The sequence below is a fragment of the Neoarius graeffei genome, chromosome 16, assembly GCF_027579695.1.
Source record: "Neoarius graeffei isolate fNeoGra1 chromosome 16, fNeoGra1.pri, whole genome shotgun sequence".
NCBI lineage: Eukaryota > Metazoa > Chordata > Actinopteri > Siluriformes > Ariidae > Neoarius > Neoarius graeffei.
Window position 1 is genome coordinate 26204150 of NC_083584.1, and position 6510 is coordinate 26210659.

Genomic DNA, 6510 nt, shown 5'->3' on the forward strand with positions numbered 1-6510 from the left:
TTGTCTAATGCAGGATTCTAGTTGCTCAACTGTCTTAGGTCTTTTTTGTCGTATCTTCCGTTTTATGATGCGCCAAATGTTTTCTATGGGTGAAAGATCTGGACTGCAGGCTGGCCAGTTCAGTACCCGGACCCTTCTTCTACACAGCCATGATGCTGTAATTGATGCAGTATGTGGTTTGGCATTGTCATGTTGGAAAACGCAAGGTCTTCCCTGAAAGAGACGTCGTCTGGATGGGAGCATATGTTGCTCTAGAACCTGGATATACCTTTCAGCATTGATGGTGTCTTTCCAGATGTGTAAGCTGCCCATGCCACACGCACTAATGCAACCCCATACCATCAGAGATGCAGGCTTCTGAACTGAGCGCTGATAACAACTTGGGTCGTCCTTCTCCTCTTTAGTCCGAATGACACGGTGTCCCTGATTTCCGTAAAGAACTTCAAATTTTGATTCGTCTGACCACAGAACAGTTTTCCACTTTGCCACAGTCCATTTTAAATGAGCCTTGGCCCAGAGAAGACGTCTGCGTTTCTGGATCATGTTTAGATACGGCTTCTTCTTTGAACTATAGAGTTTTAGCTGGCAACGGCGGATGGCACGGTGAATTGTGTTCACAGATAATCTCATCTCATCTCATCTCATTATCTCTAGCCGCTTTATCCTTCTACAGGGTCGCAGGCAAGCTGGAGCCTATCCCAGCTGACTACGGGCGAAAGGCGGGGTACACCCTGGACAAGTCGCCAGGTCATCACAGGGCTGACACATAGACACAGACAACCATTCACACTCACATTCACACCTACGGTCAATTTAGAGTCACCAGTTAACCTAACCTGCATGTCTTTGGACTGTGGGGGAAACCGGAGCACCCGGAGGAAACCCACGCGGACACGGGGAGAACATGCAAACTCCACACAGAAAGGCCCTCGCCGGCCCCGGGGCTCGAACCCAGGACCTTCTTGCTGTGAGGCGACAGCGCTAACCACTACACCACCGTGCCGCCCGTTCACAGATAATGTTCTCTGGAAATATTCCTGAGCCCATTTTGTGATTTCCAATACAGAAGCATGCCTGTATGTGATGCAGTGCCGTCTAAGGGCCCGAAGATCACGGGCACCCAGTATGGTTTTCCGGCCTTGACCCTTACACACAGAGATTCTTCCAGATTCTCTGAATCTTTTGATGATATTATGCACTGTAGATGATGATATGTTCAAACTCTTTGCAATTTTACACTGTCAAACTCCTTTCTGATATTGCTCCACTATTTGTCAGCGCAGAATTAGGGGGATTGGTGATCCTCTTCCCATCGTTTTTTTTAAAAGATATTTTTTGGGCTTTTTTCACCTTTATTGGATAGGACAGTGTAGAGACAGGACAGGAAATGAGTGGGAGAGAGAGACGGGGAGGGATCGGGAAATGACTTCGGTTCGGAATCGAACCCGGGTCCCCGGATTTATGGTATGTCGCCTTAGCCACCTGAGCCACGACGCCCCCCTCTTCCCATCTTTACTTCTGAGAGCCGCTGCCACTCCAAGATGCTCTTTTTATACCCAGTCATGTTAATGACCTATTGCCAATTGACCTAATGAGTTGCAATTTGGTCCTCCAGCTCTTCCTTTTTTGTACCTTTAACTTTTCCAGCCTCTTATTGCCCCGTCCCAACTTTTTTGAGATGTGTTGCTGTCATGAAATTTCAAATGAGCCAATATTTGGCATGAAATTTCAAAATGTCTCACTTTCGACATTTGATATGTTGTCTATGTTCTATTGTGAATACAATATCAGTTTTTGAGATTTGTAAATTATTGCATTCCGTCCCAACTTTGTCCCAACTTTTTGGAATCGGGGTTGTATTAGAAATGAAGACTCTACACTCTTGATGAAAACAGAAAGGGAAAAAGTAGAAAATAAGCAGCATGTAATGCTGTGTGTTGATCAGCTTAGATACTGTGTAAAATTACTGGCTACTTCGACAGTGGTGCTTGAAAGTTTGTGAACCCTTTAGAATTTTCTATATTTCTGCATAAATATGACCTAAAACAACAGATTTTCACACAAGTCCTAAAAGTAGATAAAGAGAACCCAGTTAAACAAATGAGACAAAAATATTAGACTTGGTCATTTATTTATTGAGGAAAATAATCCAATATTACATATCTATGAGTGGCAAAAGTATGTGAACCTCTAGGATTAGCAGTTAATTTGAAGGTGAAATTAGAGTCAGGTGTTTTCAATCAATGGGATGACAATCAGGTGTGAGTGGGCACCCTGTTTTATTTAAAGAACAGGGATCTATCAAAGTCTGATCTTCACAACACATGTTTGTGGAAGTGTATCATGGGACAAACAAAGGAGATTTCTGAGGACCTCAGAAAAAGCGTTGTTGATGCTCATCAGGCTGGAAAAGGTTACAAAACCATCTCTAAAGAGTTTAGACTCCACCAATCCACAGTCAGACAGATTGTGTACAAATGGAGGAAATTCAAAACCATTGTTACCCTCCCCAGGAGTGGTCAACCAACAGAGATCACTCCAAGAGCAAGGCGTGTAATAGTCGGCGAGGTCACAAAGGACCCCAGGGTAACTTCTAAGCAACTGAAGGCCTCTCTCACATTGGCTAATGTTCATGAGTCCACCATCAGGAGAACACTAAACAACAATGGTGTGCATGGCAGGGTTGCAAGGAGAAAGCCACTGCTCTCCAAAAAGAACATTGCTGCTTGTCTGCAGTTTGCTAAAGATCACGTGGACAAGCCAGAAGGCTATTGGAAAAATGTTTTGTGGATGTCAGAACATCTGTCCATGAACTGAATTTCAAGAGAAGGTGGGCCATGCAGCAAGAAAACGACCCTAAGCACACAAGTCGTTCTACCAAAGAATGGTTAAAGAAGAATAAAGTAAATTTTTTGGAATGGCCAAGTCAAAGTCCTGACCATAATCCAATCGAAATGTTGTGGAAGTATCTGAAGCGAGCAGTTCATGTGAGGAACCCCACCAACATCCCAGAGTTGAAGCTGTTCTGTACGGAGGAATGGGCTAAAATTCCTCCAAGCCGGTGTGCAGGACTGATCAACAGTTACTGGAAATGTTTAGTTGCAGTTATCGCTGCACAAGGGGATCACACCAGATACTGAACGCAAAGGTTGACATACTTTTGCCACTCACAGATATGTAATATTGGATCATTTTCCTCAATAAATAAATGACCAGGTATAATATTTTTGTCTCATTTGTTTAACTGGGTTCTCTTTATCTACTTTTAGGACTTGTGTGAAAATCTGATGTTGTTTTAGGTCATATTTATGCAGAAATATAGAAAATTCAAAAGGCTTCACAAACTTTCAAGCACCACTGCACAAGTCTCATGACTTTTATCTTCCATCCATTATCTGTAGCCGCTTATTCTGTTCTACAGGGTCGCAGGCAAGCTGGAGCTTATCCCAGCTGACTATGGGCGAGAGGCAGGGTACACCCTGAACAAGTCGCCAGATCATCGCAGGGATGACACATAGACAAACAACCATTCACACTCGGTCAATTTAGGGCCACCAATTAACCTAACCTGCATGTCTTTGGACTGTGGGAGAAACCGGAGCACCCCCACGGAGACACGGGCACGGGGAGAACATGCAAACTCCACACAGAAAGGCCCTCGCTGGCCGCTGGGCTCGAACCCTGGACCTTCTTGCTGTGAGGTGACAGTGCTAACCACTACACCACTGTGCCGCCCGACTTTTAACTTATTTCAAGATAATATCTCATTATTGTGGCGGCACGGTGGTGTAGTGGTTAGCGCTGTCGCCTCACAGCAAGAAGGTCCTGGGTTCGAGCCCCGGGGCCGGCGAGGGCCTTTCTATGCGGAGTTCGCATGTTCTCCGCGTGGGTTTGCTCCGGTTTCCCCCACAGTCCAAAGACAGGCAGGTTAGGTTAACTGGTGACTCTAAATTGACCGTAGGTGTGAGTGTGAATGGTTGTCTGTGTCTATGTGTCAGCCCTGTGATGACCTGGCGACTTGTCCAGGGTGTACCCCGCCTTTCGCCCGTAGTCAGCTGGGATAGGCTCCAGCTTGCCTGCGACCCTGTAGAAGGATAAAGCGGCTAGAGATAATGAGATGAGATGAGATCTCATTATTGTAGCTTAATATTTAACACGCAACAATCTATCAATACGACTAGTTTATTGAATATTGCTGATTAAGTAACACACAACAGGGCATGCTGTTATAGGAAAATCATCCATGCCAAGGTGGTGTGACAGTCCAACACAGAGCAGAGTTACTGTTAACATCCCAAAGTCGATTATTTTTCTATAACAGCACAGGACAAAATGTGTTCTTATACAGTACCACCTCAGTGATTTCTTCTTCTTCTTCCCATAGCCAGCAAGGACCATATGGGCACCACTGATGACATTTTATCAGAGGTGGACAGTAACGAAGTACATTTACTTGAGTACTGTACTTAAGTACACTTTTTGAGTATCTGTACTTTACTTGAATATTTTTTTTTTAAAACTTATGACTTTAACTTCACTACATTTGAAAGGCAAATATTGTACTTTTCACTCCACTACATTTCTGTCAAGGTCTTCGTTACTCGTTACTATGAAGCAGCTTAGAAAGTGATTGTTTTTTCTTTTCTTTTCTAAAACGTGATTGTTTTTTTTCGCAGGTGATACTGAGACAGCCTATCAGTAATCACTAAGGTCACATCACGTCCATAGACTGTATAAAATCAAGTTCAGTGATTTCTCAGCAGCTTTATTTGAACATGATCAGTTGATGGCCGAATGGAAGGAGGCGGTTCTTCTGGGGAACGCTCTGGGGAAAGGAATAAAGATTCTTTTCATTTTAAATGTTTGCTGTGTTTGCCTAAAAACAAATTGCATCATGGCCTCCAAAAACTCGTCATCCAACCTGCAGAAACATATGTAAATGTATGTAAATATTTTATTCCAAGAGAAAGCTTACAATGAACTTGTCTGTCCTTTTAGAGCTCGCGATAACGTTGCAATAGCTATGCAGTCTGGTTAGTCAAAGGACTTTCTATGGATTTGGCCGCCAAGTTGCCATCGCCTTGTCCACGGGTAACGTTAACACATAGCTAGTTAACTTGGACACTGTTAGTTAGCATGTAAAAACAGCGTTACACTAACATGAATAACATTAACTTATCTGAAGTCCTTTCAGAAATATGTTTTAGCATAATCCTGCCAAATAGACAGAATATAGAAATATTTCTGTTCTAGTAGTGTTAGCTACCCAATATGATTTCGAGTTTGAAAAGAGTTTGCTAGCATGTCAGGTGGAGCTTCACTGACTAGCTAGCTTAACGTTAAACCACCATGATGGCACAGCATGCGTTCATTTTGTGAATTCACATTTCTGTCTTTGGTAACGTTAACATTGTAGCGTTTGTGACCTTGCATAAATACTATAGCTTCTATGTATTTTTTTTACCAGTAGCCAAAGAGAAAAACTAGCTAGCATCTTATTGATGATTCTATTTGGTTGTAAGTTGTGTTTCATTTTGTAACATTCTAGGTGTTTTATTCTACAGGTTCTCCAAGCGAGTCAGTAAATCCAGTCGGTTGCTTCAGAGGCGTTAGGTTTTGTAAGCGTTGTGGCAATAATACAACAATGCATTGACAGAAAATGTACTTTTAATGCGCAAGTATTTTTAAAAGCAAGTACTTCAGTACTTTAAGATAAGTAAAAATTGACTGTACAACTTTCACTTGTATCGGAGTAACATTTTGACCAGTGGGATCTGTACTTTGACTTAAGTAATGAAGTTGGGTACTTTGTCCACCTCTGCACTTTAACAGTCCATCACTGGCATGTCAAGGGCATTTAAACTTGGCAGAGTCCATCCCTCTCCAAGCTTGATCACTGGACAATTTAGAGTAGCCAGTTAGCCTAACCTGCATGTCTTTGGACTGTGGGGGAAACCAGAGCACATGGGCGAAACCCACGCAGACGCTGGGAGAACATGCAAACTCCACACAGAAGGGCCCCCATCGGCCACTGAGCTCGAACCCAGAACCTTCGTGCTGTGAGGCGACAGCGTTAACTACTACGCCACTGTGCTGCCCCACAGTGATTTGCCAATGACAAATTTATAATTTGTAACACATCACACTTTTTAACTATTTATAGTTACATTTATTGCTATGGAACAGCCACGAAACAAGATAATTTGTGCTGTCACATGGAGTTATCAAACCAGTTCAGTCAAACCAAATCAAATCAAAACTTTATTCCAGGCTCAGGGTCCAGATAAAAGACAAGACATAACATAAAATAAATTACATATAAAAGCACACGAAGAAATCAGGTTTAAAATGTAAATAAGTGTCCTACAAAGAGGCAACCGTAGCGATGTGTCCAAAGCTGGGATTGGTAGATCTACTAGAAATTTCTGCAAGCTTGTCTCCAAGATCCAGTCTCTCTTCAGTAACTCAACAGTAGCTCCACTTTGCATAGGACCATATCACTCCACCCTG